This window comes from Ambystoma mexicanum, chromosome 7q (assembly GCF_040938575.1).
Source record: "Ambystoma mexicanum isolate Mex_15411 chromosome 7q, UKY_AmexF1_1, whole genome shotgun sequence".
In the NCBI taxonomy this organism is placed as follows: domain Eukaryota; kingdom Metazoa; phylum Chordata; class Amphibia; order Caudata; family Ambystomatidae; genus Ambystoma; species Ambystoma mexicanum.
In genome coordinates, this window is record NC_090941.1 from 954,433,096 (window position 1) to 954,455,457 (window position 22,362).

The window sequence follows — 22,362 nt, forward strand, 5'->3', positions numbered from 1 at the left end:
CCAGATCGCTTCCCAGTTAACCGAATCGAACGCTTTTTCAAAGTCTACCGCCAGCAGGGCTAATGGGCCCTGAATGGTGGGCGCATTTTCTATCGCTATATGTAGTCGATGTATGTTCATGTGCGTGGGTCTTTGTGGCATAAATCCACATTGATCCGGGTGAATTAAGAAGGATATAATTGGTTGGAGTCGGTTAGCTAGTGTTTTCGCTAGGATTTTGGTTTTTGTGTTGATGAGAGAAATAGGTCTATGAGAACTGCATCTATCCGGAGGCTTGTCTGCTTTGGGTAATACCACTATAGTGGCTTGTCTCAGGTCTCGTGGAAGGGATCCCTCACTGCGGGAGGTTTCATACATTTTTAGTAAGTGTGGTGTAACTATGTTTGTACCTATTTTTTTCCACACCTCTACCGGGAAGCCATTGGGTCCTGGGGTTTTCCCGGGTTGGATGTCCGCCATGGCTGCAGACAGCTCGTCCTCCGTGATGTTAGTGTCTAGCAGGGCACTTTGCTTGGGTGTTAAAGAGAGAAGGGTGACTCCCGATAGGATTGCGGTATCAATGGGGGAGGTCGGTGCTTTGTAGAGCTCCCTATAGTAGGAGGCGAAACCCTCTGCGATGTCCCGATCCGCCGTTAACAGTGTGTCCCCCTGTGTCCTAATCACTCTGACATTTCTGAGCCCTTCATATCGCTTCTCCAGCCATGCCAGCATTTTGCCCACTTTATCCCCGGTTTCGTACACCCTGGCATGCATTGCTGTGTGTGCCTGTTTGGCATTATCTAGGACAACATTCTGTAGTTGTTTTTATGCTAGTTGTAATGCCCGGTGAGATTCTGGTTGGCCTTGGGATATATGAGATACCTCTGCCCTCTGCACTCGCGTTTCCGCTTCCTGGATTGATTTAGCTTGTCTTTTCTTATGGGCCGCGATCCAGGAGATAAGTTCCCCCCCTTAATACCGGTTTATTTGCTTCCCATAGGTTTGTTGGGCTTCCCACAGAGTGTTTATTCACTTCAAAGTACGATTCTGTGTTTTTTTTCACATGCTCTAATAGTTCTGGGAAAACCAGGTAGTAACCGTTTAGCCGCCAGGTAGGTGGGGGGATCGGTCTATCAGTGTTAATTTCCATCATGAGTGGGGAGTGGTCTGATATGCCTCTTGGTAGGAACTGTGCTGCACTTACTAGGTGTAGTTCGGATGTCGGTAGAAAGAAATAGTCAAGCCTTGACAGTGAGGCATGTGCCCCAGACAGGAACGAGTATTCCCTCGTGTCAGGGTATAGATGCCTCCACACATCTTTCAGTCCCATAGCGTCCGTAAACGTGGCTAATTTGGTGCGCGTGGAGGGGTTTCTCGTGCGGATGTGCGTGCGATCAAGCTCCAGGTTCATAACCTCATTGAAATCTCCCCCAACTATCACCAAATTCGAGGGATCTGCAGTGATTATAGGTGTTAAGTCGTCAATTAGGGAGGTAAGTAAGGTTGGTGGTGCGTAAATGGCTAGCATGGATATGGTGCGTTCCCAGAGAGTCCCGGTTATATGTACAAATCTGTCCCCTGTGTCCTGTGCAACGGATAACAGCTTAAAAGGTAATCGCTTGTGTATTAGGATCAGAACTCCCCGAGCCCTCATGGAGAAGCCTGAATGCAATGCTATACGGTAATTTGTTCGCTTGAAGAGGTTGCAGTTCGTGCCAGCTAAGTGGGTTTCCGTTAAGAAAGCTGCGTCTGGCGCATGTCGATTCAGTTGTTGTAAAACAAGGCGCCTCTTAATGCTACTGCCCAGCCCGTTCACATTCCAAGCCATAATCCTAATGGACTTGGTGTTACTCCTATTGTCGGATTCCATCATATCGGATAGGTATTGGGTGTGACGGGTTGTGTTGTGTGTGTCCTGCGGTAGTGAACCTTGTCTCTCTGGTGGGAGCCAGATCCCGACCTAAAGTGTGCTGTAACTTCTGTGCCCGAGTGAAGCCACGGGCCATTTTAAAACAAAGAACTTAACAAGCAAATTCTGATGCAACTTCAAACTCCCCTAGGCCCTCCCCATACTCCGCCCCAACATGAAGAATCTGTCGCCCGAACATCAGCCTGAGCTCGCCAACAGTTCGCTCAGACAACAATTAACAACCCCTACAACTTCTACAACTGTTCCCAAGTAACTAGGGGGGTGCGTGCGTCCGAAACGTCTGCTAAATGTCTTCTCATCCGTGTCAAATACCTTGCTGCGTTGCTTCCATTCGATGCCGATCCCCTGTCCTAGGGTCCACCGCTTGGGTGATCGCTGCTGCCTTGTCTCCCCTCTCAGCCCTCCCCCTCAAGTGGTGGCATAATGTCATCTCGGTTCGGTGGATGGTCTGGAGGGGGGTCTCTGGCCGGAGGATTGCCAGGGTGCGCGGGTCTGTTTCTTCGATTCGGTCTCCAGTCGCCATCTATGTGTAGTTCCGCCCACCTCCATGCCTCTTTAGGGTCAGTGAAGTGGACCGTCGTCCCTTTATGGAAGATTTTCAGTTGGGCTGGGAAGATTAGACTATATTTAACGTTCAGAGAGCGCAGCTGTTTCTTGATTTGCTCAAATGATTGCCTTGCCTTTTGCACTTCTCTTGCATAGTCCGGAAAGAGAGCAATTCTGGAGCCATTGTGGGTTATCGAGCCCCTCGTGTGTGCCATTTGCAGCAATGTGTCCCGGTCCCTGTAATTTAGGAACCTTGCCACCACTGTGCGCGGCGGGGACCCAGGCGGGGGACGTCCAGTGGGCACTCAGTGAGCTCGTTCTATCGAGAAGAATTTGGAGAAACTCTTTTTATCGAACAGACCGATGAGCCATTGCTCCAGGAACAGTTCCATGCAGTCACCTTCGGCCTTCTCAGGCAAGCCTAGAATGCGTACATTGTTCCGTCTCGATCTGCCCTCTCCTTCGTCTACCCTCGCTTCCAGTACCTTCAGGCAGGCCGTGGTTCTATGCAGCTGCTGCTCCAGGTTCCTCAGTCCATCCTCCATCCCAGATATGCGCTGCTCGGCCTCACCGGTGCGGGACGTTAACTTTTGAAGGTCATTAGGTAGTAGCGAGACATCCACACTTATTCCATCTATTTTTTGTTCCATGGAGGCATGGGAATTGGCGATCGCCGCCATAATGTCTTTCAGAGAAATTGCTCCTCTTTCTTCTTCCATTGTTTCACTGTGGTCTTGCTCCATCGGCGCATTCACTGCAGCAGTGGTGAATTGGTCAATTTTGCTCTGAGTTCCCGTTTTTCTGGATTTTTCTTTTCCCATGTCAGAGGTCTTTACACAGGAGTTCCTGCGTAACATGCGCCGCCAATGTGTCCGGTGTCCGATAGGTTATAATCACCTTCACCTTACGATTTTGGGAGACACTTGCAGTCGGGTGTGAGCTGGGGGCCAGTTAGGGCTTGGCACGGGGGTAAGCGCTGGTTTGAGGTGCCTCCAGTTCTTCCTTGTGTAGGCTCCCCACTTACTTTCATGCGGTGGCGCAGCCGTGTGCCATGTGTAGGGCGTTCGTATGATTCAGCCTGATCGCCACCACCCGTGCCTCCTCCCCCAGTTTAGGCCAGCACCTGAGGGAATTTCGCCCGTGATCGCGGCCCCTTCCACCGGGACTGTCCTCGTATGCGTCCACTTCAGGTGCAACATCTTCTCTGGCCCCGGAGTGCCTGGCGGATGAGTGGGGAGCGTGCTACTCCTCTCAGTGGGACTGGTGCCGGGTCGGAGGCGCCGTATGTTACTGTCCACCTGCACCCACCCCGTGCCGGGTCTGCTCCCCACACCTCTCGTCCCCTTCGCCGGCGCCGGTTCCCAATCTTGTATCTTTGCTACGCAGGCATGCTCACATCCGCATCACGTAGCATGGCGCCATCTTGGGAGCGCTTCCCCGGGACGCTTCGGGGAGTTCTCTGTTCTTTGGTTGCCTCGCTGTTGCACTTTTCGCTACGATGTTCTCCTGAAAATTCGTAGCAGCGGTCCCCCTCACCGAGGGTCTGTTTAAAAAATGTAGTTCGACACGGATGGCAGGTGTTTTAAGCAGAATGTATGTAGCGGGCCCGGGAGCTCGAAGGCTCACGTCCGCATCGTTCCGTAGCTGGCCACGCACCCAGGTTTATTCAATTCTTGGCAATACTTGTGTATTCAACCCTTAATTATGCACAATTTCATGTTTCTTAATGTATTCATTACGATTTCATCTTGGGATTCACTTATCTAAACTATATACAAAAGTTCAAAGTCTTTTCCACTTTGCTGCAAAGCCACTATGACCCTGGCCCCTTTTTCGCCCAGGCAGACTTACCGGTCTTGTCACAGTCGGCATTCAGCTTCCTGGGGCTTTCCAGAGACTCTTCTCCGCTCTGTGGGATACATTGACCCACTCAGCAGAATTCCCATCCATAACCAAGCTGCACTTCAGCAGTTAACAGCAAAATGGCTGCACTGGCTCCTTTGAGCACCATTGCCCCGCATCAAAACTGCATTTGCAACTACAAAATGATGGCTGCACTGTCTTGCCAAGCACCTATTGGGCAAGGTGGAACAGGGAGGACACCAACAATGGCTGCCAGTGTGTGTTCTTGCGTGCACCAAAGAAGCGAATTGAAAAGCAGCACTGCTCTGCTGCTTGCTAAAAAGTTCACATTGAAAAGGGAATATTTTACATTGAAAAGGATGCTGCCCTGACACTATTTTCATCTGTTCAACATCACACTGCTCTTATCAGTGAGACCCAGCCCTGTCCATCCATATTCAGATTGTTCTCCAGCAGAAGAGAGCATTATCCCTGAATGACAGGCTGTGTCAGACCAGCTCGGGGAAATCAACAGAAACATTACTTTCAGCCGCATGAAAATGCTTGACTTTTGGTCTACAAAATGTCAAAAATCAATGTTTCAAAAGAAACCCTAGCTCTATGGGCATGTGTCTAGAACAGACTGATGTATAAGAGAAACTGACTAGGGCTGCAAAACAATGTTGGGAATTCAGATCGAAGCGAAAACCTTTTGAAAGGGACATCCCAGCAGACTTCTCCACGTGTTAAAATTGGCATTTTCAAATAAGAAAAATGCCTGTTTTAAAAGTGTAATGTTGAAGAAGGCTCAGTCCTTGCCTAGCAATGTAAAGGGGGTTTTGCTGGGAAACATATATGGGATGTTTTATTTCAACAGGCTTGCTTTTGATTCAGAACAAAATAAAATAAAATAAAGAAAAAATGTATTGGGTGTACTGGGAAATCAGCCAAAACAGGTTTTCTGCCATGGCTCAAGGGCCAATTGAGTGCTGACAACAGGAGTGGCCTACTGCCAAGAGAAGCCACAATGGAGTCCTGGGACACCTACGTGTTAATTGTGCCCTTTGAAACTCTGAATAGACCAGGAGGCAGAATATCACACGCTCGTCATAATTCTGTCTGTGCTCCAGGTTGACACAATAGATTCTGGGACACCTACGTGTGACTTTTGGAAAATCACCTCCTCTCAACTTCTACTGGGGAGCTTCAAAGCCAACTCCAGAACAGTCTTGGAAGTTATGGCCTTATTTGGTAGACAATGCTGGCCATCTGGCTCCAAAGGATATTTTATTAATACATTTCAAGACTTTTTGTCTAGAAATTGGACAACACAGTAATGCGAAGGTTTCACAATCTAGGTGGCTTTAATTTAAAATGTGGTAGCTTTCACTGGTATATTGGGAACAGAAATGGCAGAGCATTGGATATTCTGAGGAAAGTGTATATGATGCCACTTTGAAATTCAATACTTACATGCCTTTTGATACTATATACATATGTACAAAGGTATAGGGCCTCATTACACGGTAGGCGGAGAACCATGTCGCTATTAGAGCCCTGGTTCATGCCGGTAAAATACTGGCACCGCCTTGGTGGAAAGGGGAATTACCGCCCCATTCCAAGGTTGGCGGGATGGTAATTCCCCCTTCCACCATTGCCCTTCCCCATTCCCATTTTTGCCCCATAGGGCATAATGGGAAGGGGGAAGGTGCTAATTACGGCACCGCAAATTGCGGTACCGTAATTAGCTCCCTGGTCCCTTTGCGGGTTGGTTTTTAACGCCTGCAAAAAGTAGGCGTTAAATTCCCCAACCCGCAAAGGGACCTCGTAGTAAGGTGGTAAGGGTTTACCGGTACCGGTAAAATACTGGTACCGGTAAACCCTTACCGCCTACCGTGTAATGAGGCCCATAGAATTTTAGGTTAAATAATTTCATTGAAAATGATGAAAACTGATCAGACGGATTAAACAAAGCCCTACAAACATGAGAATTGGATTGCCATGCTCTGTGTGAAATATGTAATCTGCCTATGTAATTTGAAAAAATGCCACAACTGTACAAATGTGTGATTTATGTTAAGATTGATTTTAGGCAAAAAGTACTGTGGGATGGCTTTGTATCTCATAAAACACAACCCCATAAACTGAGTCCACTCCTGGAGGGGGCAACCACCATAGGCTAACGTATCCGGTTCTTGGGGGTAGGTCTAGCTTAGTTCTGCCCAACAATAAACCCAGTGATGTCACCAGATTTATACAAGGGGTGGGAGCTCACAGGGACATTCGCTCTCCTGAATTTCCAGCGCCTGCGTATCCAGACATTCCAGATCCACCGTTGCAAGATTCCAGACTCTACTGCCAGGCCAAAGCATAGCTGATCCTATCCCAGCAAGAACAAAGCATCGCTGATCCTATCCCAGCAAGGCCATTGATCCAGAAACACCACTAAAAATCCCAATAACAAAGGGGAAAACACTGTGTTACCCTTTTGGGAGTATCCTGTGACCAGACCGGCTTTTTGCCCACTACTTGCATGCCCACTGTACCCTTGACATCCAGTGACCAGACTTGCCCAGCTGTTTGCTGTAAGGGGCGCCCGCTCTGCTGTGACCAGAGCCCTTTGAGTCCAGAACCCTGTTGGCTGTCCCAAATCCCACACTCAAGTGCAGATTGTGAGTATTTTCCCATCCCATAGTAACAAATAGCCTGTCCCATCTTGACCTTTTGTCTTTGTCCTATGTTCTAAGTAATCCTATTCATACCCTAGTAACTTGCTTAAAACTGTTAGAATTCTCTGTGCATCCTGTCCTTGATTTCCTAGTGTTAGCACCATCCTTCCATTCACCCCATCTTCTAACTCCTTAGCAATATTTTGAATAATTTAATTAATTTCCACATAAAGAGACACGAGGTGTGAAGGGGTTAAGACAGCCGATTAACCTCTTTGATGGGCAGTGCTATCTTCTTGATAATCTAGTTTAAGTAAAACTTGTCCTTTTTCTTTCCAAACCGATTTTCTCTTTTAACTGCTTTATTTTTACCAAAACCGAATTTCTTCCACCTTGAAAATCTCATCCAATTATTCAGCTATAGTCACTCTTTCATTTCTATATTGTCCCTTTGATATGCATCTATCACCAGAATAAAAAGCGTATTCCGATTCTGTATATTTCACCCGTTTAAAAAAAAAAAAACATTTTGACATTTAAAACTGAAAAAGTGTAAATTGCAACTTTTCTACATGTGATTTTGACTGCACTATGTTCTCCATTGCAAGTTGCTTTTGATTTGTATGCCTTTTGTGATACCTTACCTGGTAGTTGCTAGTGAGATAACATCCGTGATACTGTGATAAAACATATTTATCCCCTTTGGATCATGGGACTTGTGTTTTCATTCCCATGTGAAATTTGATAAAACTACAAGTCCCAGATTTCCAAAACTAGATGGGAGTAAATGGCCTTTTCTCGCATGGCCATGGGAAACCTGGCAGCACTGCAATTCCTGCATCCCTGACACGTCAGGACAATAAACAAATTTATATGTATAACATATGCCCACTCAAAAAGCAGCCACGGAGAAAGAAACGTGTGCGTAGGTTTAGACAAAGTAGGAAAGGAGCGTACAGCACGCAGAAAACACATTTGCATTAAACTATGAAATATTCAAGGACATGAATGTATTTACCTTTTGAAAGCTGCCACTGTGGAAATGTCCCAGTTAACACAATAACAGCTCCTGGGTAAAAATGAATAATTCTCTTTCGAAAATAAATATCATGGCATTTCTACCCCAAAAGCTTGGACCAATATTACCAAAGATATTAATGTAACAAAGGTAAGGCATGAATAAGAAATGTTGATATTTTATTTTATATAGCAAGGTGATTGATGTGCACTCATGAAATGGTTACATGTAAAGAACACATGAACTCAATAAAATGTAATGATGAGGTGCAATGGGCACAACCAGTTCAAAGTTTCTCATAAGCAATCACAAATCAGAACATGTTCGTATACCCGGAAGACATGTCTGATCAGGACATTTTATGGAGGGGTCTATGCCTTACAAAATAGGCAAATCAAATCACATTATTGTACAGCTCTCATACTGTCCCATGTCCGCAGGGAGTAATCTGAGTAAGTCAGATACCATTGTTGGCTTTATCAATGACAGGAATTCAGTGCAAGGTACAAATATAAATCAAGGACATGTAGGCACACTTAGTTAAGACATTTTTATTACACTAGTAGTAGCACATTGTTTAGCTGCAATTAAGCCATTAAATCTCAGCCAACAGCTTAGAAATACTACCGACAGGCTAAAGTTTGATGTTTCTGCCTGATAAAGATAGCACAAACAGATCCCAGAAGAATGTGTTTTGGTCGAGAAGGGGCAGGTAGTGGGAAGAAATGGCCATAAGAATTAGTACGGCCTTGGGCAGTCAATGGGTGGGTAAGTAACCAAATTTCAACGTGTGCATCTCCTTCCTAGCTGTACTCCAATGTAATAGTCTTGGCTTACAGGTAGCACTGGAGTACCAGATAATAGCCAAGACTAAAAAGGAGAAAAGATGCATTCTTAACGAACACCAGACTCCATCTTAAATTACCCTGTCATATGTCACAATTCCTGATTCATGGGAAGTAGTCTTCAACATTTGAAATCATTCTTTTTGGTGGTCTAACGCAAGAATTATTGAAGGACCACTGGCTATGAGTTATTGAGGCAATGAGTCCACCATTCATACCACGTGCCGGACAAGACTGAAATTGGGAGCAAAGTAATGTACAAGTCAAAGAAAGACTTATTAAGAAACACTGCCTCTAACTCAGAGACAGCATGAGTAATTCTTGAGTTCAAGCAAAGACTGAAAAAAGTGTTGCACGTTGAGGCTGAAAGTCATGGGGAGATAACTTCTTTCCCGTCTCCAATGCCTTCCTTTCCCTGCTGTTGCCCCCACTGTCTGGAACTGCCTGACAAATAGACCTAATAGCCTCATCCCCCCTCCCATAGACCTCACCTTCAAAACTATATAAGATGAAGGCAGTCATCCCTCACACCACCGACCAACCCACCTCAATGAACCTTTAGCTCTTGTAGATGGTAGAACGTAAATTACAAAATTGTGGAGAACGGTAACTTTACCTGTGTGAGTGAGTTAGCATGCTATTTTGTATTTCACAGCAGGACCAAGTTAGGATTTAACCATCTCTTGAATTTGGTCGCTTTGCTTACCTCTTTTACAGCTAGCTGCACTAAATTGAAATCTATTACAGAATTTTGTAAACATCTAGATTTGAAAGTCCTTCTGGGCACGTCTAACACTGCACTGTGTTGTCTGACTTTTGGAACTTTGATTGAGCACTCCTTGCAGCCCGTGGTGTGTGTTGGTACAGGACTACGCTGTAGGGCGGGAAAAACTAAATTTCCCAACTGCCCAAGCGTATCTAGCCCAAATCCAGGTGCACCAGCGCTGGCGCGCCAGGGCTAAGCCAGTCTTCGTCGGTCATCCTCCAGCGTCGTCGGTGACATCAAAAAAACTTTGATTCTCCCTTGGAAGCTGACACAGTTAGTGCTCCAGCTACAACAATCAGGTATGGGTTATCCTCCGGACCTTGTATTGTTTCTAGCAGCTCGTAAAGCAGCAAGACCCGCCACTGTTGATAAATATCTAACATTGAAGTTAGACTCTGCCTCCCCTGACCCTACCAACACCCGGGCAGAGGTAGGGAAGGACCCCAAACCTCAAGTGATATCTCACATTATACAAGTGACAACTGACTCAAACATACCTGGTACGGAGGTCTGTGCACCACCTATGACCGCGAGATTGGACCTCTTCTATCATGGAGCAGTAGGCCCCGTTAAGCCCCATGAAGTTTGTAGTGCACAAAATGCGCCAAGGAAAATCTTGCATATCGCGCTGTCCCCAGAGCCTGATCGACGGCCAGGAGATAAAAATGGTTCTGTTGAACACAAGATCCTTAAATAAACATGCATTAGATATACATGATCTCCTTAACTCCCATGATCTAGACATTCACTGTCTCACCGAAACCTGGTTAACGGATGGAAGTGGTCGAACAATTGATCTGGCAATTCCAGAAGGATATTTTGTCATTTGTAAACCATGACCCATGGGATATGGAGGAGGGGTGGCTGTGATTGCAAAAAGAACACTTTCAGTTCTTCGACAGCATGAGCCCTTGCAAGGCATGCAAGGTTTTACATTTAAAAATCACCCCTTCCAATGTAGTTGTTTCAATCTGATTCTGATATACCGGCATCGCAAGACATGACCAACTTTAATGAAGACCTACTGCAAATTATAAAATCTATTAACGGGACAAACTGTTCTATGTTAGTAGTGGGGGACTTAAATCGATGGCTCCATAATCCCAGAGATAAAGAAGCCAGCTCATTAGAAGAGGCCCTCCTGGCCCTGGGATTGAAAGTGGAAAATAATGAACCCACTGCCATCTCAGGAAACATTCTCAACTGGGTGATCTCTAGGAATCTTGGCGTAACCATGAAAAGCACCACCCCATGCATATGGTCTAACCATTGCATTGTGGAGTTAACTCCCATCAGCCTCAAACAGAGACATATGGAAGGCTTTGGAAGCAGACTATAAAGCCAAAATAGTTACAGCAAAAAGGGACTCCTTTAACAAAGAGATTACTGGAGCTGAGAACAATGCTAAGAAGGTTTTTGAAACCCTGCTCTAGAGAAACCTAAGGCATTCATTCACTCCTTTCACCCTAGAGAGGAAGATTGTAATAATGTCCAACAGGTATTTGTAAACAAACAAAAAATTGCTCGGGATAAAATCCAAAGTGAGTTGCTCAAATAGGCAGGTCCAGTCGGCAGACCCCATGAACAGCTGACGGGACAATCAAAATTTCCCTTTAAGCATGTAACTATTTCTGAGACAGAATCCATTCTGGCCTCAATGCACTCTACCTCTTGTAGGGAAGATATTCCAGTGAAACTCATTCTGGACAACAGTAAAGAATGTTCCCCTTTCTTTTCCAGGTTGGTTAACTCATCCTTTAATCACATCTCAGTTCTGGATAAAATTAAGGTTGTCACTGTCACCCTTCTGGTGAAGAAAGTGGGCTTGAAACCCAAGGATGCAAAAAATGTTAGGCCGATCATTAATTTACATTTTCTGTTGAAGATCCTACACAGGGTGGCCACAAACAGCTTCAAACCCACCTAGATTCAACATTTATTTTCAACAACAAGCAATCATGGTTCAGATCAGATCATAGTATGGAGACGGCTCTCCTGGATTTACAAAGTAACATGTTAGATCTGACGGACCGAGGAAATAATTGGCTTTTGGTCCTTATCGACTTGTCCGCAGCCTTTTATCTGCTGGATCACAATCGTCTGGCCAACACACTATCTAGCACAGTGAACTGTGCTCCACAAGCCATAAATTGGATTCAATCCTTTTTAACTGGGAGACAATCATTGGTCAGCTGGGAGGCTCCCATCCTCTGGGGAGTTCCACAGGGAGCATGTCTCTCTCCAACACTTTTCCATCTATATATTAGACCTCTCTGTAGCCTACTGGAATCACATGGTGTCACATTTTCCAACTATGCAGACGATAACCAGCTGATCCTAGAAATTAGCGGGAACTACAAAACTGACACTAGGAATCTGACTTCAATCTATGGGGTCATAGAGCAATGGATGAATGAAAACTGGCTCTGCCTCAATGGATCAAAAACTGAATTCCTACTGTTTGTTAGCCATGGGGTAAGAGCAAAGCTAGGGAAGGAATATCAACAATTTCTCATCATAGACAGTGCCGTAGCTGTAGCGGAAAAAGTGAAGACTTTGGGGGTCTTTTATAACGCCTCCCTCAGCACTGAAACACAGACTAGTTACCTAGTAAAAAAGTGTAACTACTACCTAAAACTTCTTAGGAATAATAAATTCTTTATCTCAGAAGTCAGTTGTGCCTCAATTGGTCGAGCCATTATTCTTTCACGGCTTGACTACTACAACTCCATTTACATTGGGGCCTGACAAAAAGGCATCCACTGCTTGCAAATTCTTCAAAATGGTGCAGTCCGGATTATCAAGGGTACTCCTAGGCAAGAACATATATCATCAGGGAGGGAATCCCAACACTGGCTGCCTATTTCAGCCTGTACTCATTTTAAAACAGCCACACTAGTGCACAAGTGCTTATATGGAAAAGCACCAATACATCTAAAGACCCGCAAGTTCCTTTATAGCCCCAACCGTGCTCTCAGGTCAGCTAATACTGGAACAATCAGATCTCTTAGGTTGAAAAAGGCGGCAGAATTTGGTAGAACCTTTCCCACTAGGGCGCCCCAGGTATGGAAATCACTGCCAAGCACGCTCTGCTTGGAAAAAATGTAAAGATATTTCGTGCTCAATTGAAAACACTGCTCTCAAAATAAATTATTTTGGGCCCTACTCAGATAAAGTAGCTGTCTGTCCTTTTCCATGTACGCCCTGTCTTTAATTGGTGTTCTTCCGTGTATATGTTGGCGCCCTAATGCCTATGGGTTACCGGCACGGTACAAACAAATAAATAGATAAATAAATAAATAAATAAACAAACCTACAAGGATCGGATGTAATGCAGCTAAAAGGGAAAGTAGCAACTATCACCAGAAATAGGCAGCATGCAGCCTACTTACTCTACTGACAGGCACATACTACCACCAATAGTACCTCCCTTTGACTCTCCCCCTTCAACTTAGACCACATCTGAACACCCTCCACTGACAGCAATCACAGGCCTAATCAAGTCCATAGGAAGACTACCAAGCTATGAACAACGCTCCTCTTTTCAGCTTTACCACCCCCCCCCCACTTTAGTGGCCAAACCCCATGACAAGCACTCTCTACACTGTCAGTCTTTGCGATCTCCTTTCGGGGTAGCAAATCCCCAAATGGCTTTGGCAATTCCATACAAAGCACACTGACACACAGGAGGCAGGTACCTCCGACCTGTAGCCCGCAGCACCAAAGGATTTCATATCTGCCTCTCCAGCTATTACACTAAGAACCCCACATCTCTTTCATTACAGAGCCATGCATAGCTCAGCAGAACAAATGGCAGAAGGGTGCTTTTCAAGACACTTTATTATTTGTATTAATAATAATATTCATGAAGACCTGAGCCCAAGGTTGATCCTATGACACTAGGAATTCTGGAGACTGTGGAGTGTTCCTACAGGTCAAGAGCCTGTAGTGGACTCCTGAAAATTCTGAGCCAATGGTCAGCTATCAAAAGACCTATACCGTGGTGGGCTTCCCAAAAACCAAAGCCAGTGGTGGACCCTTGAAGAAATGACATACTGCTCTTAGCTGGGGGCATGCCAATAATGACTGCAGCCTGAAAATCCATCAGTGTCAGATGAAAAAGAAACCAACTGCCATGTGGATGTGAAGTTATTAGGCCCTGAAAGGCCAACGTTTGAACCAGGCCAAGCCAAAATGGTACTTGACCTTTTGAAACTCGGGAACTGTGAGTGACTTCTTGTGAATCACACTGAAACTGTGAATGACTTTGTGTGAACCATTGAGGGTGATACAACCCTGATCAGAAATGGTTGTTACATAGGGAATCTGGAGTCAGGCCAACAGTCTTCTTTTAGAATAGGGATTTGAATAAACTCTGTACTGTTATACTGTTCAGGAATTTTCCTGGTTTATCTTGCAGGCCTTTCTCCCACTTCTGTGCCTGACATTAATACATCATAGTTTTACATGACCTGTTTGTCCCAAGTCATCCATTGATCCTTCAGCCTCTGACAAATGGTGTCACTAGTGGGAACGCGAACTTAAAGCAAAAGCCCAACCTCCTTTCTCCAAGTAGAACCTGAAGAAGTGGATTAGATCATCTAAATTTGTACATCGGTCCTAAACTAAACAACACATTATTCAGGAACATTGCTGATTCCACTTCTCCCTACACGGAGACCTGGCATTGTGAAAGTCACAAATGAGCCTTATCACATTTGTTGGCAGAGGAGTAACTCCTCTCAAACTGTGAGACCACTAGACCACAGGGAGGGGATACACATACCAAAAGATGAGAGAAGCAAATTCCGATCACTGGGACATGAAAAGGTTTTCCAGATGTAGGCCTGCAATTTCCTTCACAGAGCTTTCTTACCTTGCTTCTTGGACTTTCCCAGTCCCTGCCCCTACAACCAGAAGAAAGAGGAACTACTGTTACAGTTGGAGTCCTGACCAAAAATGTCCTCGCGCGTATAGTGAGAGTAAATAGAAGTCAAGCAGAAGAAAGAGAAAATATTGCTAAAGAAGAGGCCCTGACCAAAATGATCTCTCAAGTAAAATGAGAGTCACAGAATAATGGGAAGGGGGTGTGGGAGACCTAAAGAACGGAGATAGCACTAGATTAATCCGGGAGTTGGTGCAAGGACAGAGCAAAGACATAGGTGAGTAGAAAGCCATATCTCAGCAGTTCCACACAACTCAACCCTATTCGACAGTATTACAGAAGTATTGGCTAGGGAGGATAGCTCAGGGGCAACGTGCTCGGATTTGAAGCAAGACGACATGGATCAACACAGGTTTGATCCCCCCGGCCCGCGCTTAGAAACCTCTGGGTATTAGGCACATTATAAATAACCTATCATATTATGTCATATCATAGAGGGAGGGCATCGAGTATCTTTCTTTGCAAGTTTTGAGGGTGTAGCTGAGACAGAAGGTTAGCACAAGACATATTGGGGAACTAGATTGCTCCCTTAGTGATTGTGGATTCGCAGGATGCTTATCAAATCTTTAATCCCAGTCGGAAAACCTCCTATGATGGCGTTATGAAGGGGTTTTGGAACTACTGGGTGTTAATGGAACTCATCACCAGAGACACACCATGTCAAACCTGTGGGCAGTAGTCCATCTCGCTTGCTGCTGAGCAGTTGTGCCAGTCTTGCTGGACTAAGTAATACTTGGTGAACAAAGTGCTCATGCCTCACAGAGGCCGATGCAGAATGCAACGACTCTCAGATCTCCTTGGTTCTCCCCCCTGCCCCCCACCCCCTCTAGGGTGGCCACTTCGCCTGCCCGCTAATGTCTGGCATCAGTGCATTGACAATCAGTGGGCGTATGAGTAAAGGAAAATCAATGGCCAAGAACTTGTAAAGCACAGATATTTATCATGCTTCTCTTTCTCACAATCCCATTAAAGACTGGATCATGCTGTGAATGTCCCAAATCCAGATCCCAGGTACTGAGGACTACAGTAGCTATATTATTGCGTTTTTTTGTCCCACATGCCTAAATGTTCTCTCCTTATTCTATTGATCAGTCGGTAACCAGCGATTACATTGCAGGAAAAAATAAAGAAACAATAAATGAAGGTGTAAAAATAATGAATTGCAAAAATAAGGAGGGTAAAAAACACCAGAATGAAAAAATAACGAAATGTAGGCAATAATATAGTATTGCAGGTTTGAGTTTAAGTGGGAAAAAAGTCCAATTAGACTTCAGTAAAAAAAAGTATAAAATGGAGAACGGAAAAGTGGGGTCACAGGTATTAGTGGTATTGGGGGTTTGGGGTGTGTGAACCCTTAAAGGGTGTTTGCACGGCAAAGGTAGGTAGAAAGTAATATGGGTTAGTGAAAAGACATTTAAAAACCACAAACCAGGATTCTAATTATTAAAAGGATCACTAGATGGCAGTCACAGACTATAGAAAAAGACTGCATGTAGATATTAGGCTCGATGTAAAAGGTATATCGCTATTTTCCAATTATTAAGGTTTCATTATTTATGCATTTAAATGTAATGTCAGCATTAAAATAACACATAACCGTTCTGTGAATATAACAAACCACTGCTTCTGATGGCACCCAGTGCTATTACCAGTGTCCTTCACAGAGGTATCCTTCCTCCACGAATTCTGAGCTAGGTTTCAGGTGTCTCGGGTACCAGACAACATTTTGGTTTGGGAATAAAAGAAGGGGTGGGGAGCTCTTAACTCCTGTATACTAATTCTTTCCCTTGACTCTCCTCTCCTGCTGCAGAGCAGCAATGCCCGCTGTTAAGTCAACCCTGCTTTGGTGGGATTGGCCACCTGTCCCTTCATATTCAGGCGGGGGCGCAACCCTCACTGGTTTGAGCCACTAGTTGTGATTTCTGAGAGGGGCACCTGATCTTCCTGTTTTGAAGCTGATACTTGGTCAAGATCCTGAGTATTACAGCAAAAAATGTAGGGGGTTACAATTCAGAAACTGTGCTAGATCCTTCCAGCATTCAAAACAAACGTACGTGCTTCAGCATGAATGGTTTGCAGGCCTGAGTTTAAAAAAGGTGAAAGATGTCTTAGTGCTAGAACAATATGTACATGAATTGCACCCCCAGATTCAGAGACCAGCAAAGTAACGATACAGTTCAACATTCGAAAAGGCAATTCAGACCACTAGCAGTCATGAAGGAGCCTACACCCCTTGGCTCAACAAAGCCCGCCACTCTGATAAATCCTATCCCACCCAAAAAGCACCTCATATATGCTCTCAGGAAACCGGCCCCTTGCCCTTCTCTACAGACAGGAACCAGGGTCCAAGAGAATCCTGGAGATATCCACAGCATAGTACTGCAAGGCGTCAAGAGAAAACCAGTCTAGCCCGGCCGTTCACGATGAAGTTCGCCCTCGCTGTTACTTGTGCAGAACTTCAGGACATATAGCTAGAACATATCCGGGTATGCACCCAGAAGAACCCAGGGACATTAGCTATATGTGCTCAAGCCAAAACCCATTGACAGAACCAACTGGTGGCCAGAACAAAGGCAAGACGGGGAAGACCTAGAACCCCAACCAGAAATGTTAGTCCAAGGTATGGGTGGGGAGGAATATATCATACTATTCACCGTAGATGACAACATTGTCCAAGCCCACCTTGACTCAAGGAGTTGCCTAATCGTTGTGAGGGCTGATCTAGTGCTCCCGCTCCATGTTCTTCTTGACCATGAAGTACAAATCACCTCTGCCCACAGATACCAGGGAACGTACACCATGGCCAGGTAAGCATATGATAGCTATCTTCCCTTTCAGTGCGACTCCTGCAGGAGTATCAATGAAATACTAAAGAAATACAGGCTTGGAGAAACATATCTTAAAGCATTTTTGCATAACCATAATGTGGTAGGATGGGAATAATTCTGCTGCTTTTTTTTCTGGGACTAAAACAATGCTTGTGGTAGACCTCTACCTTCAAACACAAAAACATAACAGTTCGTGCTTCACATAGTCTTTCAATTGGAGTTTTAATTCCCATACTTTTTAGGAATTGTCCTAGTTCCAGTCAGTAGGGTGCATCAAGTTGTAGCCATTACATTTTGCAAACGCTCTTATCCGCTTCAGGAACGTTCACTCCTGGTTCCAGCACGGAGTGTGCATCAACTTAACTTTGATGAGATTCTCCTCAGCTTGAGGAACTTTCTCTTGGTTCCATTAAGCAGTGTGTGTCCACTTCACGCTACTAAGACTCTCACACTTGGTACTGACCTGCTCTCCTGGTTCCCGTAAGCAACATCTCTCAAAGTGTCTTCCCGTAGACTGTCTCCACTTTAGGAACCTTTTCTTCCAGTTCCAGTACGCAGCCGGATCAACTTGAATGTATGAACGTTCTTCTACACTTTAAGACATTTCTCTACCAGGTCAGTATCCAGCATTGATCAACTTGGCATTACTGAGGCTCTCATCTGTTTTATGAACTTTCTCTCCCACTTCGAGTGTGCATTGGGTATCAACGTGGCTTTACAAAGACTTTCATACACTCTAAGGATGTTCTATTCCACTTCCAACAGTTAGCATTTATCAACATATCTTTAAAGGCGTGTTTAGTCTCTAGGAGCTTTTTGTCTGTATCAACTTGACTTTCCAAGACACTCATGCACTCTAGGAACGTTCTCCCCAGTTACAGTATGCGTTGTATATCAACATGAATGTATAATAATCCACACGCACTCATGGAATTTTCCCTACCTTTTCCAACATGCAGTGTGTATCAACGTGACTTTGCAAAGACTCTCATACGTACACTCTAAGAACTTTTACTCCTCGTTCCAGTATGCAGCATGTATAAACGTGACTTTATAAAGACCTTCATACATTGTAGGAATGTTTGCTCACATTTCCAGTATTCAGTGTGTATCAACGTAACTTTACAAAGACTCTCTTAGACTCAATCTAGGCCCTTTTCCTGTTTGTTCCAGTATGCAGCATGTATAAACTTGACTTTACAAAGACTCTCATATGCTCTAGGCATGACCTCTCCTGGTCCCAGTATGCAGCATATATCAAATTGGCTCTACAATGAATTTCATATGGCCTAGGAACTTTATCCCCTGGTTCCAGTAGGCGACACAGGCTCGGGGGGATAGCTCAGGGGCAACGCGCTCGACTTGGAAGCAAGACGACACAGAGCAAAACAGGTTTGATTCCCGGGTCTGCGCTTTGAACCCTTGGGTATTAAGCGTGTTATAAATAACCTATTATATCATATATCTAATCATATCATAACTTGGCTTCATAAAAACTTGCATAGACTTTAGAAATTATCTCTCTGGATTCCAGTTGCCATTTATCAACTTGACTTTACAAAGCCTCATACCCTCTCGGAACTCTCTCTCCAGGTTCCTGAAGGCAGTGTGTTTCCACTTGTTTTCTCCTTTTCCCCTTTGATTGATGATATGATGGATCTCACGATCACCCCCACATCTCTAATGATATGATAGGTTATTTATAACGCGCTTAATAAGCGCAGACCAGGGGATCGAACCTGCGTTGCTCCGTGATCTCTTGCTTCCAAGGCGAGCACGTTGCCACTGAGCTATCCTCCCGAGTTTGCCCTTAGGATATACATACACCACTCTTAGGAACTGTATATAGATTCTAAATTGTGGTCAGAGGGGGAGATCTATGTGTCCTCCAAGACCCAGAAACTGTGATTTAAACCTTTTTTTCAATGGCAGTCAATTAATCGGGTTAATCAATGGTGTGCAGCTGCAGACTTCTCTCCCAATTTCCTGGCCTCAACCACATTCATTCCTCCCCTCCCTGGACACCAGTACATAGTCAGGCCCATATTGTAACTACAGAAAGGAAGTGTGATGGTTCCAGTCACACAGCATCCATGAGTCTCTTTGTAGAACGTCCAGGTTGCTTTATTGTACACTGTTTACATGTTCCAGTTAATCATAAACTATATACACAAGAGGCAACCCCTCTGCCACCCTCATCGTCTCTGCCTCAACCCTCAAAATGACACTCTCAGAACATTCACTCAAACCATGCACCAACATTCTCCTGAGCTGTCAATCACCTCCATTCATCAACATTCTACCTATATCCTTGAAAGGCCAGCAGAACCGGAGCCAGACTGCAACCACCCCATACAGCAGCCCCTGCCCAGGTGCACATGATGATGAAATGTGTTGCGTTCTATGCAGCTCAATATATGACCCTTCATCAGACTCCTTAGCAGTAATTACGGCTCACTCTAGGTGACAACTTAAAAATGGTAGGACACGAACAAGATGGCCGCGAAGCCTGCGCGAGTCAAGGTGACCCATAATTGAGAACCCTCACTTGTCTTCGTAATCTATTCAAGTACCGGCAGGCTTTCAATCGCCCCGTAATTTAAAAACCTCTCTTGCAGACGAGTGGCTTTCTTTTAGAAAAGGCCTCTAAATTGACAATTTCAAGGGTTTGAGGACTAACGTCTCCCATCCAGACCACAAGGATAATGTGTAGAGCGGCAGAAGGGAAAGGACGAGTAGATCATTTTGAATGAAAAGCAGTAATAGGGTAACTTTGTGCAGCAGTGGGTTTTAACTGACACAGGAGCTGTACATTTCCTACCTAGAAATAAAACTGATGTGCATTTTAAGAGATTTTGACAGATGCATTAGACTCCGCAGAGAGGTCGCGAGTAGATTTAATATAATTTTGGAGTTTTTCCTTTTGTTCCTTTAAAAAAGACCGAAACTTAATCGCAGAGCTTTTTCCATGGAGAAATGGCAGTAGTGAGAGAGCAAGGAGCAGCTTGGACGTTTAATGGATTGGACATTTCTCAAGGGCGATTTTAGTTCCATTTTCAATGTGATGTCTAAAAACGTTTTGCTTGGCAAGGACAATAACCTTTTCCTAGGAAATTATAAAAATGATTTTATTTATTTATTTTTACATTTATAAAGTGCACTTAACCCCCGAGTGCTGGTTACAAACGCATCAGGGGCACAGACAGGAGGGTGTTAAGTTAGCTGGTAATCTAAATAGGCATACATCCGCAAGAAACTGATGGCATGTAGCTCAGCGAATTAAATGTTTGTTCCAGACATCTGTTTTGAAATTGCGGTCACAGGTTTGAATCTCTGCATGGTCGACTTTAAACTCCTTCTTCACAGCACTGTAGACCGTGGACAGGAGATAAAATGAGGAGACAGCACCGAATATTTAGGGTCTTCAAGTGAACTGTCAGGACTGGGCATGCTACCTGTGTTGTGCACCATGTAAATACTGTTAAGCCGATACATAGGCATTCTAAGGGGTGTGGGACTGCTGTGAAACTAGTGTGTATGCAGATTCATGTGGTTACTCCATCCCTATTGCAGGCATAATCCTCAGGAATGGAGAAACGTGCTAGAACTACATTACCCAGCAACCTGAGCACCCCACCCTGCTGGCCATGTGCTCCACGGACCTGCCAACGAGGAAGGAACCATGCCCTACAGCAAGTGCATGTGCGGGTCGCGCCCGTGAGAACCTGCTTGCTATTCAGACACTCGGAGGGGACGGATGCATATTCCTGAGCTCCGACAAGACACACCTATGAGGGTTAAGAACCCACCTGATCACTCCACAGACCCCGCGCAGACTAACAGATAAGTGGCTAGCCTATTACAACTCAGAGAATGAACGAACCAATAACTAGCACGAACAAACTAATAACTAACAGCGGTTCAGGGCGCACATTAGCATACGCGGCAGAGACCGCAGTGTGCTCGCGTCACGGACCGAAACAAAGAGACTAATCTGCATGTTTAACATAGCTCTGGGGTCATAACATTACGAGCTTGGGGTGAAGTAACCCTGAGTTGAGCGGCCGCCGAGATTGCTATCGAGCGACCACTGCTTGGCAAACGAGTTGTGTGTTAGTATTACGCTCCGCTGCTCTACCTCATTCCTCTTTTGGTGTTTTCCAGCGGAGCGTACGAACATTCAGGACTCACAGACCGTATCTTGGACACGTTGAAAAGAAACCGCAGCTAAGTGTTTTTCATTGTTTATTACATTGAGTTAATGTTCATGTACACCTGCATGTGCAAAGTGTTAGTAGCAACAATCCAGTAGTCAGAAGCCTGCATGATGCAAAGCTGTATATCTCTTCTGTTGTTACCTCTGAAAAGGACTTTGTTATGCATCTGCACTGTTGTATACCTCTGTAAAGCGCTCCATTGCTTCTCAAAGCTAAGTCAGCGCTCAATAAATACAATAATAATAATAATAATAATTATAATAATGATAGTAATTGTCCATGTGAGCAAGGACAAGGGCCTGTACTTTGGTCTAGAAGTTATTGCCTGTTAGGAAGGGTTTTACTTGATCTTTCCCCTGGCGGCCTTCAGCAGAGCCTTCTGTATGCAAACTATATATATTTCAATGATCATGGCCTGCAATTAAATCTGACAAAAACAAAGACCATGATTATTGGACAGGGAGAACCAAAGTGCAGCTGGTTTATTAACAATAAAATGATTGAGACCGTTGAGTCCTATATATACCTAGGGCTGGAGGTAACAAGTAATGGCAAGTGGGGTGTACATTTAAAGAAAGGCGTTAATGAGGCTGTGTTAAGCTATAAAGGGCTTCTTTGATTTTATTACCAATATGGCGGTAAAGGATTGGAAACATGTCTGCTGGTGATGAAGGCAAAAATGCAAATGTCAGCTTCATATGGCTCTGGGATTTGGGGTTTTAGCCCCCTTCACGGCTCTGTTTTTAAGGAAAGCGATGGGGCTATCACCTAGTACAA